Below are 18370 nucleotides of genomic sequence, written 5' to 3'. Positions count from 1 at the left end.
GAATCTTATCCAGAAAAGTACAGCTAATGAGCTTTGGTAGTGAACTTTTGAGAGGTAAGTTCCAACAAGACAATGATAGCTAAGGTTTTCTGGCCGCAATCAGGGGTCAGTCCCTGAGCTGAGCAATTCCCATGTACAGTGCCATCAATTTCAGTCCTTGAGAGCAATCTCCCCACTTTCCTGATAAGGCCAAGAAGAGTGATTGTGCAATTTCCCAGGCCTCCCAGCTAGCAGGGGGCACAGCTGGAATCCACAGCCCACGGGTTCAGAGCTGAGAGCCTACATCTGTCTCAGCACCTTGCACATGTCCGTACCTGACATTGAACTCTGTGGACATGATCCCAGCAGTCCCCAACTGGAAGCCCAAAATGGAAATGGAAGATTCTGGGCATCCATAGGGCTCTTGGGAGACTCCATACCCTTGGTCCATTCAGATGGATTCAGTTATTAAAGCCTCCTGTTTGGTGGCCATTATTGTACCCATTTTATACATTAGAGTGTTGAGGCTCAGGGAGACAAAGCAGCCTCTTCAAAAGTGAACAGTATAAGAGCAGTAGGTGATGGGCGGAGTCAAAAAATGGAAGGAGTTGTGAAATCAAAGACCCAAGCTGCAACAGCCACACAGTACAACCCTCCCACGTAGAGAGGGAGAAGTGGAGGGCGTTTAGCAAGCTGCCCGAAGTCAGATGGTCACCTTGTCAGCACTTGAACCCAGCTCTCCAAACTCCCTCATTTTCAGCCTGATGCTCTTTCCTTTCTAGATGGGGAGGAGAGGGTATGTGAGAGCCACAAATAAACTGAGCACATTTTCCCAAAGTGTTTGCATTGCTCAGTAACAAGGAACGTAGTGAGAATAGAATGTGCCATTTATTTTAAAAGATATAAACTAAACCTGTGAAAGAATTTCCCTCCCAAGCCCAGAATATGGGCTTGGAATATGCAGGAATACACAGCCCTCTCCCTCGCCAACATTTGGAAAATACTGAACGACTTCCCTAATGCCCCAGGTAGATCCTACACCAGGACCCATGAGGCCTCCGTCGGTGGTACAGAGTCCACAGCAGCCTGCAGCCCGCAGGACAGCCAAGCCCAGGGGATTCTGGGAAGGCCACACTGGCCCTCCAGGCAGGTGGGTGGCTTGGCCTGATATCCCAAATGGCTCAGGCCCGACACACAGGCCCTCCTAAGAAGGGGGGCAGTGGGCAGGACAGGGATGGGGCCATCAGCTGCTGTCACCCACCCTATAATTTCCTGGACTTTTATCCATTTTCCCCACAATTATGTGCTGCTCAAAATGGTCCTTTTCAGCTTCCTCGCGGCTCTTGCCTGCTTACGCCTTCTTTGTGTCTCAGGTAACTGCTGGTGACCTTTTCTAAGTGTACTAATTAAACGTGCCAATTTAATATCATATTTAAGACAAGACGCCCCACAATTTTCCAGCTGGGCACATACATCCCTGCCCAGCACGGCTCTGGACTCTGCAGGAGCTGGGCCGCCCCAGCTGCTCCTACAAGCAGGGCTCTTCTCTCTATCAGCCGAGGCTCCCAGCACCGACAGACCAATCCTTGGGGCTCAGCTCCAGCCCAGAGCTCCTAAGAGCAGCCACTGGGAGGGGGGCATCCCTGGCTGGATGGCCCTGGGATGCACATGCTATGCGCAGGTTTTTCTGAGAACCAGAGAGCGTGCCTTGTGTCTCAGGCCCACACAATACCAAGAGCACTTTAAAAAATTGTGGCAAAATACACATCACATGAAATTCACCATTTTAACTAAAGTGTATAAACCAGTGGCCATTAGCACAATGCAGTGTGAGTAACCATCACTACCAGCTACTTCTACATTTGCATCACCCCGAAAGAGACTTCCATACCCATTACAGTCACCCCCATTCTTTCTACCCTAGCCTCTGGCAATCACTAATTCACTTTCTGTCTCTATGGATTTGCCTACTTCAGACATCTCAAATTGACCTTTTGTGTCTGGGTTCTTTCACGCGGCACTGTATTTGCAAGGCTCATCCATTTTTATCATGTATTAAACATCACTCCTTTTGCCCCATGGTACTGGGAAATAAACCCATGGCCTCACACATGCTAGGCAAGTGCTTGACCACTGAGCTGCAGCCAAACCCGGCTCTTCTTTATAATACTGAGTAATGCTCCATGGTGTGGCTGGAACACAGCCTGTCTATCCGTTCATCAGTCCGAGAACTTCTGGATTGTTCCCACCTTTGGCTGTTGTAAATGAAGTCACCAGGCACTCCTGTGTACACGGTTTGATTTGAACAGTCATTTTTAAATCTCTGAGGTAATACTGAGGAGCAGAACTACAGGGTCACAGGGTAAGTCTACGCTGAACTTAGAGAGGAATCCACAGCGGCTGCACCGTGTTACAATTCCACCAGCAATGGGGGAGGCCTGAAGCTCTTCCCAGTGGTAAGAAGAGACCCAGTGACTTACAGCACTGGGGCACACCTGACGATGGCATGACAGGGGCAGCTAAGCATCCGGCACAGATCCTGCCTGCTGACCCTCAGCAATGCCTGCCAGCCTGAGTGTCAGCTGCCAGCCTCTGTGATTCTTTACCCAATAGCTTCTCTACCATCACACACAGAGGACAGGCCCGAAGGTAGGCTGCTCATGCCCCCGGTGGCAGTGCTCAGTGAGAACCCACAGGGCAATGATGGATAAAGATGACCAGTTGGAAATAAAGGCCCCAGCTCCCTTACTTCTTAAGGGGACAATTTAGAGGCAGCATGCCAGGCTGGCTCACAGATCCCCTACAATGGAGTTAAGCTCCAGCTGTATGCAAGGGTGACTTGGTTGATTCTATGACTTGAATGTGTTCCCCAAAAGTTGTTGTGTTGGAAACTTAATCTCCAAGTTCATACATTGATGGCACTTGGAGGGAAGGCCCTTGGGGGGGAATCAGAATTGATGAGGGCCATGAAGGCAGGTACCCCATGATGGCATTAGAGTGACCTGAGCTGGCACCTGATGTCATCTCACTTGGTGAAGCCCTCTCCATGTTATGACGCAGCATGAAAGCCCTTGCCAATGCTGGTGCCATGCTCTTGGAACTTCCCAGCAACACCATAAGCTAAATAAAGTTCTGTTCTTTAAAAATTACCAGTCTGTGACATCCTGCTTTAGCACAGAAAACTGGCAAAGACCATTGGTGATACATCTTTATGATTTCCTCCCCTTCCCTGTCCTGCATTCTCCAGCCCTTCTCTGTGCTTCCTGGGGTTTCCTGCCTAAGAAAATGGCCTGGCCCTCTGTCTTCATCCGAAGTTTGCTTCTGGGGAACCTAACCAAGACTAAGACTGCATTGGAAGCACTCAGGCAGTGCTAGAAGGGAGCTGAGAATGGGGTCTTCGGACAGCAGACCCCCCTGTCCCTGCCGGGGACTCTGACATACAGCCAGGCATAGAAGTCTTGGTGCTGGTTTAGAGGTTTAGAGCAAATATTCAAATATTTAACAATGGGCACAGTACAGGCATCAACCAATCAGAAAGGACGCTGGCCATAAACAAGCAGACCGGTGAGAACAGCCCGTAAGTCAGCCTGGTTTATGGCTCACATTTTAGATGCAGAGAAAAGCTCCTCTAGTCCCAGGATGATTTAAGGGCTCAGTCTTAGGGGCCCCCGCTCAATCAGTGCAGCGGGAGGATTCTCTGTATTTGGTGTCCCCGCCTCCATCGTGGGGAAGCATCACCACTGGGCTATCCCTTCCACTCTGCCAACCCACCCAGACTAGGGCCAGTCCAACATCCTGGGAGGGAAGCAAATTAGTAATGAGCTTAAATCATTCTGTGCCCATGCTTGTAGCTGCATCACTCACAATAGCCGAGAGGGGTAAGCAGCCCACGTATCCATCTGGGGAAGGATGGATGGATGGATGGATGGATGGATGGATGGATGAACAAAATGTAGCATATGTACCCAATGGAATATTACTTAGTTCTAAGAAGAAACTTCTGCCACCTGCTTCGAAGTGGGTGAACCTTGAAGACAACTATGCTAAGTGAAATAAGCCATCACAGAAAGACAAATACTGTAACTTCTCCCTTTTACCAGCAGAGTAAAAGTACCTAGAGTAACTAGAGTAGTCAAATTTAAAGAGATGAAGTAGAATGGTGGTTGCCAGGAGCTAGGAGACGGTGGAGTGCAGATTAATTGTTTAATGAGTACAGTTTCAGTTTCAAGATAAAGAGAGATCTGGAGGTTGCTTACATAACAGCGTGAATGTACTTAATACTACTAAACTGTACACTTCAAATTAATTGAGACAATAAATTTTGTGTATTTTCCACAGTTTAAAAAAAATTTAAAAACAAAGCAGGTCATACCCTAGACCCTAGTGGTCTAGCCCAAGATAATACATCTGATTGCATCTCCCTGGGATCACACTCCTCTGAGCCCCAGGGCTTTCTTCCTTCCTGAACAAGCCAGGTCCATGGCTGCCATGAAGCCTTTGCCCAGGTTGTATTTCTGCTACGAATGTTCCATTGTTAAATCACTCTACCCAGCAGTCTCCCCATACTCCTCTCCCAGGCCAACTTTTAGCATCTTTAAGATACTTTCCCAAAACACAAGCTCAGTCACACAGAGTCTAATAAGACTTCTGGCCACTCTGTCCCCACACCCCAAGACACTCCTCACAGCCCTTCCTCTCTGAAGCAATCCATTTAGTCACTTGACCTGCTGAGTGCCTGTCCCAACCCACTGCCTGTCACACAAGCATGGTCTTCACAGGAGTGAGGGCCTGGCCTGTCACATTTCTGGTAATGTCCCTAAGCCTAATAGAGCTGCTGGCATCCCAGAGGTACTCAATGAATAAAAGAATGAATCCGGCACCTGCTGGCGGTTTTGGAAAGGCCAGCCCACAAAAGCCATGTAGATCTCTGAGCCACAGCAATGGGAGTAAGTGTACTAAGCTAACCCCTAAACCTGTACACCAGACAGGAGACAGCACACTAATCAAACCCAGCACGGCCCAAACAGCCACACGTGGTTTGCTGAAATCAGAGACAGGTACTAGCTGGGGGTCCAGGCTCTGAACATTTGGCCCTGTGTTCTCTCTTACGACTATATCTTCTCTCTTGCAGCTGAATATCCTATCCTTGGTCAAGAACCCTGTCCTGGGATGGCGTTCCATGTCTTGGGGGCCAGGGGATGGGCGAAGGTGGGGTCAGCTCAGCAGACTGCAGAGGTTGCTGGGAGGTGCAGGGCCAGGGACACATCCTCTGCTGCGGCTGCAGCCTCTCAGCAGCAGGTCACATCTGTCTTCCAGCAGACAATCATGGCTTCCCTGCGGCCCCGCTGAGCCATGCTGATGGCTGAGATGACTGTTATTACTATTATTGTTGTTATCTGCACTGAGGGGTGAGGGCCAGGATTGGTGTGCCAGGTTGCTCCCGGAGAGCTGGGAGACAAGGGGGCGGCCAAAAGTCAGGCAGGACAGGGTTGGGTTGAGTGGCCTTTTATTTTTCCTGAAGTGGAGAAGAATAAAAATCTATGTGTGTTCCACAACAGAGAGGACTGCAGAATGAACAACGAGGAAGAAAGGACATTGTGCTTCCACCTGGCAGCAGCATCTTCTTAAAGCACGGACACCTCCCATGGTCCCTGCAGCACTGAAACCGACCCCCTCCCGTGGGATCCAATGCTCTTCCCAACGTGAGCACAGCCCCCTGCCCAGGCTGCTACCACTTCCTGCACATCGTGGCCTCGAGCATTCCCACACCCCTGCTGCTGCCACTCTTTCCACTAGGAAGCCCTTTCTCCTTCCCTGCCCATCAGGCCCCAGCCAACCTCAGTGCCTACTCCATAAGTGTCCCCTGGCAGAAGCTCTCTCCTCTCTCACACCTGTGCATGCACACCACAGCCATTAGGCCTTACAGGCAGAGGCTGCAGCTCCCAGACTACCCTCCCTTCTCTTCTCCACCTCTCCACCATAGGCTACTACTCCTCCAGGGCCAAGGAGCTAGGCAGTCCCTTCTCTTGCCCACACAGACATTACTAATCAATCATAGCACCCTTTTCTGTGGAATTTATAGTCAACTTCAGAGTTCTTCTCAAAACTGGGTTCCATGCAGCTGCTATCATCAATCCTAAAGACATGTGAAAGCAAACCTCTTCCAATCTGACCTAAAAGGACTTTTACCAGCTGTGATCTACTGTCCCTTTCTTCCAGGGGCCAAGGATCCAGCACTCTGTGCCTCCAGACAGTTAGGAGGGAAGGAATCAGGCTGGAGTCAGCCGCTCAGAAGCAGGGACCAGTTATTGCCTAGAAGAGGATGAAACTGACCAAGCCTCTCCTCACCTTGCTGAAGGAGGAGCCCAGCCCTGCTGTGAGGCAGCTGTCCTGATGGGCCTGAGCCCAGGAGATGCAGATGGAAGTGTTCACCCCACCTCCAAGGCTATGAGTTATGCCCAGGACTTCTGAGACTCTCAACTCCCGAGTGCAGTCGGACTGCTGCAACCCCACCCACGAGAGAGAAGCCTACCCTCTTCCTGGCCTGCCCTTGGTCTCTGGTACTGAGGGGCTCATCCCCTCCCCTCCCTAGGGAGGCCCAAGCAGGGTGGCCTTGGAGCCTGCAGTCTCATTTGTCTCTCCCCTGGGATCAGACAGGCCAGTTAAGTGCCTTGATTCCTGGGGTTCATCTCATTTGTCTTAAGTCCCCTCTCTGCTTTCCTGCTTTTGGTCAGCTCCTTCCTGCTGATCCCCTCAGGTTCTGAACTTGGTTTGACATCAGAAGAACTTTATGGGTGAGCGGGGAGAGGTCCCAGGCTCTGCTCCTACCTACTAGACAGGAGCCCGAGGTCTGGTATTGGACCCCCTCCCCTGGCAGGCAGGTGGCCTCTCACCCTCACGGACAGACACCTCTGCTGTCTGCAGCATACCCTGCCCTGGCCCCCAAACCCTCAGGCATCTGCACGCCTGCAACCATGCCCACGTAGAGCAGATGCATGTGCTGTCTGTGGGAAGGGCACCAGCATTCACTCCCGTGTGCAGGCACTGTGCCAAGCGTGTCATCCACTCGTGTTGTTTATTTCTCCTAATGACCTTACACAGGAGAGCTGACAAAACATTCTCCAGGTGAGGAAATTGAGGCCCAGAGACATAAAGTAATCTACCTGAGGTCACACAGCTGAGTCTGTCCGACTCCATTCCTCTCATGACTCTTCTCACAGAACCTTCTATCCAAGCCCGAAAACCATCAGCCCATCCCTGTTGTCTTTTCAGAGCCCCCGTAGAGGCTTATCCCTAGGGAGCCTCCCGGTGGCTCTAGGCTCTGGCCCAAAGGTGAGCATCCTGGCTTCCTGCAGGCCACTTGTCACCTGCCCTGGAGCATGGCCATCTCACCTGAGACTCGCACAGAGGAAGTGAAATACACGTGCACGTTTTTAAGTTAAAAAGTCCCGGAGGAAAGGTTGGGCATTGAGCACCAACATTTGAGGGCCTGGGCCCCGACCCTTGGGAATCCAGAGCCCTTGTGCTGCTGGGTAGCACAGCAGATAAAAGCCATCACCCGCTGAGGTCTGCAGGCCTTTGCACGCCGCCCCCCAAACCTCTGAGTCACGCAGAAGTTAAGTCACTTGCCCTACATCACACAGCTGGGACACGGCAGAGCTGGCACTGTTCACCGAATTTCTTTTATTCATTCCCTCTACGAACCTAGCAGCTCACAGTTCAGGGGTGACCCACGCTTGTGCTGTGCCGCACAGGCAGGCAGGGGAGACATTAAAAGCAAGTCTGTTTGCAGACTTGATGCCCAGCGGACTGTTCCTACACCTCGCCTATGTCTCAGATGGTACCCTCAGGCCAAGTGCTCCTTAGAGTCCCAGGGCAGGGGGTTGAGGGTTTGAGACAGGGTCAAAAGACACAGGAGATGTTCTGGGAGAGATCGTGTGCCTCACTCTGGCTCACACCCAGCTATGACCTGCTGGGTGACCCTGGGCAAATCACGTACCTCTCTGTGCTTCCCCTTCCCCTCTGACACCAGAAGGGGGCTAGAGTCAATGGCCAAAGGACAGTGTCTTTGGGAAGAACCAAAAGCACCCACAGCAAATGGGTTGAGGCTCCTGTGCCCATGTCAGCACCCACAGCACGATCTGGCTGGGTGGCCCAGTGGAGAGTCAATGGTCACTCAGCCAAGCAGCTGGTAGGTGGCCAATCTGACATTCAAATTGGTCCCCAGGCCCTGTGTATATTGCTCTTTCTGTTGTGCCCACTGAAGTCACATCCAATAAGCAACAGCTACAGTATCCAGGTTCTGTGGGCCACACATACCCCAGGCAGGTGCCCAGCACCAGCGGACAGGACACGGGTTCACAGGGTGGCTAAGACACTCGGGGAAATAAGCTGCCACAGAGCCAGCAGCCCAGGTCCGTGAGAGACCAGGCACTTTACTCTGACCAGAAATAGCAGCCTGAGCATGAAATAGTCGTGAGTGAAAGGACTCTAGAATGTGTGGTCTGACCTTCCCGAGTCCTTGCCGCAGCTCCCCGGCCCATGGGGGGCCGAAGTCCTTTCTCAAGGCCCAGAGCTGAGCAGTAGTTACCAGATTGAATAACACCGATAATAGTGGAGTGGGTGTTTTTCCCCTCTCCTGAAACTTTTCAATTCATTGAACTGTTCAATTAATTTTACAAAAGGAAATGTGGAAAAATGACGGCAAATTGAACTTGACATTATCATTAAAATAAACAGAGCACTGCAGGCCGTTAAAGGCTAGCAAAGAGATAATCTAAACACTGCCAGGTTCATGCTGGTTCCCTCCTACTCAGGGACCCTCACACTGCCCTCCTGCCCTGAGCTCCGGGACGAAGCCACCCATCACAGTTCCCACAGTGTGAGGGTGAGGCTGGAGCCTGAGACCCTTCATCTTGGTGCCCTGGAGGAGACGGAGGAAGAGGGCAGAACAGTCTCCAGGAGAGCAGTGCGCAGCCAGGGGACAAGGCTCCACTACCCGGTCGCTGCTGCGTCCAGATCATTCTTCGTCTCCAATCCTCCTTCTAAGGCAGGGAAGAGTCCTTTTAGCCCTAGCTGTGCACAATTGACACCTGTAGCATTTTTGAAATTCCAGCTGTTGGGCTGTGGCCCAGACCAAGTTCATTAGAATTACTGGAGAACGTCCAGATTCAAAATCGGGAAGGCCCACCCAAAAGCTCCACTGTGCCGAGGTGGAGATTCAGGGTCTGGATGACTTCTGTGTCTCTTCGGTCTTCACGACTAAGCCAAGAAACTGTACTGTGGAATGACCTGACCTCCCATTGCTGGCACACTGGAGCCACCTGCATCCCACACCTCTAGGTGTAACTCACTGTCTGGGGTCCAGCCAGTGAACTTTCCAAAGGACCCTGCCAAGTTTTAAACACTCAAGTGTTTAGCAAGCCTGGAAGCCACTGCCTCACACAATGTCTTCATCACATGACCAACAGGGAAGCCAGCTTCCCAAAGAGCCTCTACACCTTCCTATATGTGGGGATCCCCCACTCTTATGGGGATACCCCCATAAACTTTTAGCTTAGACCAATCTACAGGCAAGGCAAATATATAAATATATGTGTCTGTTATCCTTGCTATGTTTGAGATTTTTCTAAATCTCAATGTAAAAAGAAGGGAGAGAAGTTAATTCATGGCTCTGAAGCAATGACACTTGACCTGATTTCATATTAGCATGATCTAGGGAGCTTCTAAATTAAGGCTACCAAGGCCCTATATGCTAAGAAACCTGAGTTAATTAATGGATCCCATGCAGGGCCTGGACACTGGTATTTTTTTTAAATCCCCTGAGTGATTACAGTGTGGGGCCCAGTTAAGAACCCCGAAATCACAGCCATAATTCTCTGACTTGAGCATACATCAGGGGACTGAGGAGAGCGTGTTAATAGGGCTGAGTTGCAGCCCTAATTAGCTTCTGGGGGACACTGCTGAGCTTTCAAAAACCAGAGGGCTCTAGCTTCCAAGGGCCCAGGCCCTAACTATTTAAAATTCTTCATGAAGGTACCGTGACTCTGGGAAATCCATGCCTGGCAGTCTGACTCCTCACCTCCAGTACCTCTTCTGTCCTCCCCTGAGCCAGAGACCCAGATGGCCTTCTTGTCACCTTGCGACAGCAGGGAAAGAAACTAAGGTGCAAGCAGAAGGCAGGTGCGAAAGACACCTTCCCCCTGCCCAGCCCCCCCGCCCCCGAAGGAGGCAGAAAAGGGCCTCTAGAAATCACTTTCTCTTTGAGGACACTCATAATTACCCACAATGATCACAGCACCATCCATTTCACCCTAAAATTAATACATCACGTTGAGAATGATATCACACTAATTTATCACAAGATTTATGAAACTTGCACTTTTTCTAATGAGATTTATGCAAATGCTGTTCTTGCCACTGTTTGTGTTTTTGAAAGTTCTGATGGGGAGGTGAGGGTCCGGCGCCATTGGCACAACTTCCCCCTGACTTGGGAGCGCCTCAGACATGGCTCTCCGCCCCACCACCAGTTCCTTTGCTGGGCCCATCTGGGACAGCCTGGGCCTCTCCTCTGACCAGAAGCCTTCCAGGCACTCAGTCTCTGAGAACAGCTGCATGTGACACCATCCTGCTAGGCAGGGTGGGACCAAGGGGCGGCACCCAGGACACAGAATTTAAAGTGATGCTCTCTCTACCTGCGTGGGTCTGGCAGAGCTCTGAACTGTGCTCTGGGCTTGCTTGCCCTAGTCCTGGCCTGGCAACCATCTATTAAGCATTTACAGTACAGAAGACCCTCTGTTAAGCACTTTGTATGTACAGCCTCGTTTAATATCTAGTTCAAAAATGTGAGGAAGATATTCTCACACTTTAGCCAGGAGACTGAGTATCAGAGAGGTTTAGCGGCTTGCCCAAAGTCAAACAGGAAGAGGTGGAGTCAGGATTCAAACCCAGGAGCACATGATCTCAAAGACAATGTTCTTATCCAGTACCAGCTCCAATGACTGGCAGGTGTATCCTTCTCATGAGGGTTTAGTAATACTCTACACATCCAAAGACTATATCCCACATACTCAATTATTCAGAATGTGGACTGAAGACAGGAAACTAGCCCCAAAGATTTTTTTTTTGAGACAGAGTTTCACTATGTACTTTAGGATGGCTTTGAACTCACTTTGTAGCCCAGACTAGCCCCAGAGAGCTGGGATTACAGGCATGTGCCACTATGCCTGGCCCCAAAGCTAAAATTCCTAGCACAAAATACGTGCACTACACTTTAAGCCTATTATGAAAAAGACGTATCATCAGGTCCTTATTTGGTGCCTTATTTTTTGTAGGATTATAATGAGGTAAGTGTTTTGCTGTTCCACATTCACAGGAGTCCTAAGCAGGTATGTGAACAATTATAGGAAGGACATAAAAAGGAAAGATCAAAAGTTCCCTCAAAAGGTGGGAACTTAACATAATTGCAGTCTCTTCCTGTCAGTGACCACGCTTCATGATGAAACGATGCTCAGGGCAATGCGCTCTGTGAGGTGCCAGGAAGGGACTGCGTGATGAGTCACCCCCATATACGAAGGCAGGTACATATATAATCAATCTTATGAATATTCCATGCAAGTCATTATAATTAAAAAAAGATTTTGTGCTTAAAGGAATGCTTCCCGAAGTGTATTTCACGAATCATTAATTCCCTGGGAGGCTAACGGGTACTTCATGAAAAAGCATTCCTTGGTCAAAAAGATGTAGGAAACGTTACATCTGAACAAGAATGTGAACCCGCCTCTTTCCTGCAGGACCTCCCACCCTTCCCTACACTCAGGTGCCCTGGGAAGCCCCACAGAGGGAGAAGGTTCAGCCTGCCCCAGATTGATCTGGTCAAGAGATGCTTTTTTTCCAGAATATCTCAAAGGACATCACTGGCCAAGGAAATAGGAGCTGGCAAAGCCCTGGGCCAGGAGGTTTTCAGGCTGTTTTTAAGGCATATCTTCTCTTGGGGTGGGTGAGCAGATGGGTGAGTGAATGGCTGGATGGGTAGAGAGTTGGGTAGACAGGTGGGTGGGTAGATGGGTGGGGGTGGGGGTGGATGGGTAGGTGGCTGGGTGGAAGGATGGATGGATAGCTGAACAGGTACATGGGTGGATGGGTGATCAGGTGAACAAAGGAGTAAAAAAACATGACGCTCTTCTCATACAAAGGGCATATCAGAACCTCAGCCATAGAGAGATACATAGCAGGATCTGGGCACGAGCCCCCAGATGATTTCTGCCACCTCCCTGACAGGTTATCAGGATTGGCTTCATGACTTGGGAACCTGCTGGGTGGCAGATGAGGGTACTGCTTCTCTGTCAGGCTAAGTCCTAAGCACCTGGCACGGTCATCACAATACCTCATAAATCTGAGCCTAATGCCCAAACCTAGAAAGTACTGTCCTGGTGATAACCCAGGCCCTCTCCCAGCCCTGCCACTTCATACACAGCAGGTGGTCCACCAGCAAACACTCTCCTAACAGAGTGTCAGGTTATACTCTTGACCCATCTGTGCAGCCCCTGTGAGGTGCCCCACCTCATTGGCCTTGTTCCTGCCTCAGGAGGCTGCAAAAGGTCCAGATTAGAAAACCCCAGAAAGTACTTCACTGCATCCCAAAGAGGCTATAGACCCCTTCAGGCATAGCTCCTCCATGCTGAGTCCCACCATGCTGTCAATCCTTTGGTCTGGGTCTCCCAGGTGACTTTAAGTGTTCTGAGAGCAGTTACTGTGACTCTTGTTCCATACCGTATCCCCAGAGATTCCAGTACAGCCTGGCATAGGCTCAGTCTGTGCCTGCTAATCAAGGAATGAATGAATGAGCGTGGTGATGAGTCACCAAGGGAGAACAAGACAAGATTTTGAGTCCCAAGGTTTACAGGACTGCAGTTCTTATAATGCTGAAAGCCACACCACACCAAGGCCTCCATCCCAGTCCTGACTGGGCCATCCCAAGGAGGAACCTGCTAGTGGTATAGGAAGAGCAAAGAGGAGAACAGGAATCAACTTTCTTAAGGTCCATTAGCCTGGCATCTGGCTCCTTGGATGGCTGGTCTTGAATTGAGTGAGCAGAATTACTAACTAGGCAGAGGATGAACTTCTGGAGTCTTCATCCATTGGGATGAGTCCCCAGCTCATAGAAATGGTGATCATAGCGGATGGGAGGCACAGACAGGGAAGTGAAGGGTTAAGTTAAGGGTGGGTACCAGGGTGGGGCTCCCTTTGCCATTGAACCAAGGAACTGCCCAGAAGTGGTCACTTTGCACCCACACTCATCCCTACTGGACCTTGGTGAACTCATTCTCTGACCATGATGACTAAATCACTCCTGGAGCCCCACTGGCCAAGACTCGGCACAGTACTCTGTCCTCCTGCTGGGTGTGTCTTCTCTCTTAAATAGTCTCCTGTGTCTTACTGGTACCTCCAGAGGCCTCAGGAGAAAAAGGACCCATATCACCATCATGCAAGTCCCCACAGAATGCACAGTGGGGCAGTCAGCACCCAGAGGACTTAAGAACAGGCTCAGAAAGAGCCACAGGATGCCAGTGACAATCTCCCCACCTTTAGTCACATGCAGGAAGCTGTACACTCTCTGCTCTCATGTTGTGTGATGCCCTTCACCATGGTGTGTACAGCAAGAAGGGTCCCAGATGCACCTCAGACTTCCCAGCCTCCAGAAGTGTGTGTGCCAAACAAATTTCTTTCTCCATAATTGACCTAGACTTAGGTATTTTGGGTAGCAACACAAAACAGACTAAGCAAATGAATGACCTCGGGCAAGTTACCTTGCCTCCGTTTACCTCCATTTCCTCATTTGCCCATCTCTACCTACAAGCTTGTTAGAATTTAAAAGTGTCTAATGCATATGTATGTGTTCAGTAAGTGGTGGTTACAAATAAACATCTCCCAAGTCATTCATAAAGATTTCATGGTTTCTGTTGCTGGCCAGGCCGTGGCTGTCCTTAATGAGGACTCTCATTCATGCATCTTTGGCTCAGTCATCAACTCTTGGACAGCTTGGAAAGTTGCTTGGCCTCTTTGGACCTCTGTGATACAATGAATCGCCAGTGAATCGCCTCATTTTTCACTCTCCCACTTGGTCATTCAGTCCTCAGTTAACATTTATGGAGGATCGATCATGTGGCCTCAGTAAGTGTGCCAGACACAAAACCGGACAGTGAGAATCAACAGTCATAATGCAAACAGCACAAAAAAATGCCTACTCCCAAATAGGCCATGGTTTAAATAGTCATGATTTCTGATTCTGACAATATGATACAGTTACTTGGATCAAGCCCAAAGCTGAAAACAACTAAAAATACCAGAGAAAATATTCTTAAACTTATTAAGCAGATAAATGAGTTAAGGAAAAATAAGCTATTTGGGCACCAAATATTAAAAGAATAAAAAAATCCTAAGAGGCTGGGTCATCCTGGAGCCAGGTCAGTCTGAATTTTCATTTACTTCCCCTAGAGCTGCCCCAAACAGATACAAGGCCCAGGGCAAACTCACACTTCTCAGGGTAGAGAGCCTAGTATAAAACACTCCCGCCCAAGTAGGAACCCAAAGAAGCACACATGTGCTGTAAATCTGAACTAGAAACAAATCAAGCCCTCTTTAGAAACAAGGAGTCTAAAAAGAAAAATCATCTCTATGGAGAAAGCAGTGCACCGAAGTACTTAACAGAAATACATATAGATTCTCTCTAGAGGAATTCACCTGTTTCTCAGGTCTCCCCACTCACTACACGTAGCTCACAGTCAAAATTCACACACACAGCAAGGAACCATGAAAGGAAGCCTAGAAAAAATAGCCCAATCAGGCCACCAAATGCTTGCAAGTGGAATTATCAGGAGTAGAATATAAAATCTGTTTGCTATGGTTCAGTACCTAAAAGAGAGGCTTGCAAATCAGAGTATAGAACAAGGATCAAATGGAGTACCTGGAACTCATAATATCATAATCAGAATTTCAGTTGCATTGCCTTTACAGAAGAATAAAGATGGTTAAAAAGAGAACTAGTGAATTAAAAGACAAAATCGAAAAAATTATCCAGAATGCAGCCCAGAATGTCAGAGATGGAGACTATAACAGAGACACTGAGCAGTATCAAAGATAAAATTAAAAGTTCCACTTTTAACTGAGCTGCCAGAAGCAGAAGCAATACTTAAAAGAGGTCACGGTTGTAAGTGCTTCAAAACTGATTTTTTAAAAAAAACCTCCAAAGATTCATGAAAACCAACAAAATCCAAGCAAGAGAGACTCACACTTAAAAAGGTTATAGCACAATTGCAAACACCAAAGAAACATGGAGCATTTTAAAAGCAACCAGAGAAGAAAGCCAGCAACTAGGAGCTGATCTCCAAGACAAGCACAGATAGCAAGGTTACTAGACTGAACTCTGCGATGTACTGACAGAAAGTAAATGCCAACCCAGAATTCTGCACCATGCAAAAATGTCGTTCAAGAACAGGAATGAAAGACAGACATGCTCCGACTGTTTAGCTGGGCTTTTCTGAAATCAACTAAGTCATCAGCTCAGTGCTGCTCAGGGTCAGGTAAGAACCAGAACAAAGCAGTTCAGCAAAGCGCAGGGCATCTGTGTCTCATCTCAGCAGGCAGTTTTCTGGGTTCCAAATGATTGTTGCCAGATGCAGTCAACAAAAACAGGAAATCTGTTTTGATAGAAAGTTTTCTAAGGTTTAAGTGGCCAACAATCAGATGTTCAAAGAAACTCACACACAAGTTCCTCAGTGGCTCACTGGCAAATGACTAGCTCAAGGAGACCAGGACTTTCCAGGTGGACCAGGAGAGGGCAGGTCACAGTGGTGGGGCAGCACTAGGAGAGGCCAGGAGCTGAACCCAGCACCTCAGGAGCCCAGCCCTGGCAGGCAGCCCTCAGTCCTGGTAAGGAGAGTCCCTGGCATTTCCCCAGAAAACTGAATAGCCTGTACTCAGGAAGCTTTCCAGGCCACAGTCCCTCTCTCTGGGTGCCCTCTGCCTCCTCTCCCAGCAAGTGCCTGGTTCTCTCCTGGGATGGGAATCCTTTCCTCAAGCCAACCTGGCTGCCGTGCTTGCCCACACTTTCCCACATGACTGCGGTCTACTTCCCACTCCCCTAGGACCTGACCCTGACCCAGGGCATGGAGATGGCACCCATGGGCAGCTGAAGTTCTGGGAAAGGCAAGAGAGGGACAGGGCCCATGGCCTGGGGAACACAGATACTTCTACATTATGTATGCAACAACTCTACCCCCACCCCACGCTCACTCTGCTAGACTGCATTATGCAGGCCCTCTGGGCTGGATGCATAAGTGATCACAAAAAGTATTAATAAGCAGAGGAGAAGAAAGCCAGCTGCTTTTATGCATGGGGTGGGAGGGGGGAAGGGGGAGAACCACACCCACCGGGCTGAGGGGGATGACACTGTCTCTCTAGGGGTCACCAAGGCAGTCCAGGCAAAGGGTGACTATAGTGGCTAAGACCACCATCGGCATGTGAACAATCTGGGACAGAGACAGAGCTGGATAATGATTATGCCAGGGATTGCTTCTTTACAGAGGTGACCAGAGCCACATATAGGAGAGAGGTGAGTAGTGAGAGCCCACCCCACAAAATGACAATCATTCTTTTCAAATTTTTGTTTCTAAGAATTGATTAATTATACTAAATATTATTTTACATCATATAAAATTCAAAAAGTACATCCCACCACCCAGCCCTTCTTACCTGGCAGGATCCACTGTTTGTAGTTTCTTATGTATCTTCGAGAGATATAGGCTTATGTTATGCATATATAAGAAAATATGTGTGCAAGTATATATATATATATACACACATATTTATATATTTTATTTCTCTCTCTTTTTTAATACAAGTGGCAACCCTCTGTCCTGCACTGTGCTGTATCTCTGACAGTGATCCCCAAAGGACCAGCTGAGTCCTTTGTAGCAATGACCTCCCTCTCCACTCATCCTTCTGACTGATTCTGCTCCCCCCCCTCCCCCTGCACCCCCAAAACCTCTAGTGTGCACATTCCTGCCTCAGCGAGTCTCTGGAGCACCTGGTCCAGGACTGTGCAAACTGGTCCAAGGGCACTGAGGCAGACACATCAGGTTTAAGTACAGCCACCCCTCACCACCACCGATGAGGGGACTGTGCCGGAACAAGGAGACTGTCCTGCTTTGTTGTCGGCAGGCACAAGAGGCCATGAGGAGAACCCTTGGGAGATAAGAAGGCCATTTAAGGTCACTTTACCTGCAAGGGAGACCATGCCATAAACCTCACCCCAAGCCTCACCTGCTGCGTCTGCTTCAGGCAATCCATCTCAGGACCCATCACAGCCAAATTCACCCCTCCAGGGAGCCCCCAGATGAACACACATCTCCTTCCCCGCTGTACTCGGGTCCCCAGCAAACAATCTGTTAATCCAGTGACTCATATCACAGCTTCCCTAGATACAGAGGAAGGGGCTTGTATCTCTGGAATCGGAGGGCCTGAAGAAGCAGACCCCAAAGTCTTGTGCTTAGTGCCATGTTTGCCTACCTGTTCCTTCCCTCATTCACCCATTCAGTATATTTTTAGGGGCCTCTTCCCAGCAGCAGGAGGACAGGTGGGTCCTGTCTTTAAGGCGCGTAGGGTCCAGTGGGCATGTCTGCGAGATCTATGCAGACTCTTCATTCTACTCCATAATACAATCATGTTTATTTTAATATAAACTTTTTCTCCATCCCATCATCTGATAAAACTAGTCTCCTGGGAAGACAAGTCAGGCTTATCAGCGGCTTCCGGGGTACAAGTTGGTTTGAAGTGCCCCAGTGTTGACACTCCCAGATGAGACATGGCCAGTCCACAAGTTCAGAGCATTCTGAGGACAGAACATCAGCCCAGAGCTCAGACTGACTACCCTAGCAGCAGGCCAGTGTGCCTATGGACAGCCATGTCCACCCTCTGCCACCACCACTCTGCCTGCACAACCTCTACGTGTAAGCGGGGTTTGGTGACACAGCCTGTAATCCCAGTGCTTGGGAGCCTGAGGCAGGAGTGTCACTGCTAGTTCCATACCAGCCTGGACTACAAATTGAATTCAAGGCCACCCTGGACTACATAGCGAGACCCTGTCTCAAAACAAGCAAATAGACACACCAAAAACCAAAACCTCCATTTGTTCAGACAGTCAATGGGGGACCCTTGGCCCCAGAGGCAAGATCATCGCCACCTCAGAACCAAACCATGGCTGGGCTGAAATGATCAAGCAACTCCTCTCACTTTGGCTGATTCTGACCAATGAAACAATCTCCACCACCCTGACTGGTCAAGGAGGCAATGGGAAGCAGGTGAGATTATCTATTCAGAGGAAAGGCTCTGG

At 49.3% G+C, this 18370-nt stretch overlaps 1 protein-coding gene across 11 annotated transcripts in view; it reads right to left on the bottom strand.

Annotated features, from left to right (window-relative positions):
* Cdh23 (cadherin related 23) overlaps window positions 1–18370 on the bottom strand; it is a 374671-nt gene that overhangs the window by 273288 nt on the left and 83013 nt on the right. The window lies entirely within an intron of this gene.

This window comes from Cavia porcellus, unplaced genomic scaffold, assembly GCF_034190915.1.
Source record: "Cavia porcellus strain 051 isolate PalLab524CR breed Dunkin Hartley unplaced genomic scaffold, mCavPor4.1 scaffold_28, whole genome shotgun sequence".
NCBI lineage: Eukaryota > Metazoa > Chordata > Mammalia > Rodentia > Caviidae > Cavia > Cavia porcellus.
This window is presented reverse-complemented; position numbering and strand designations above follow the sequence as displayed.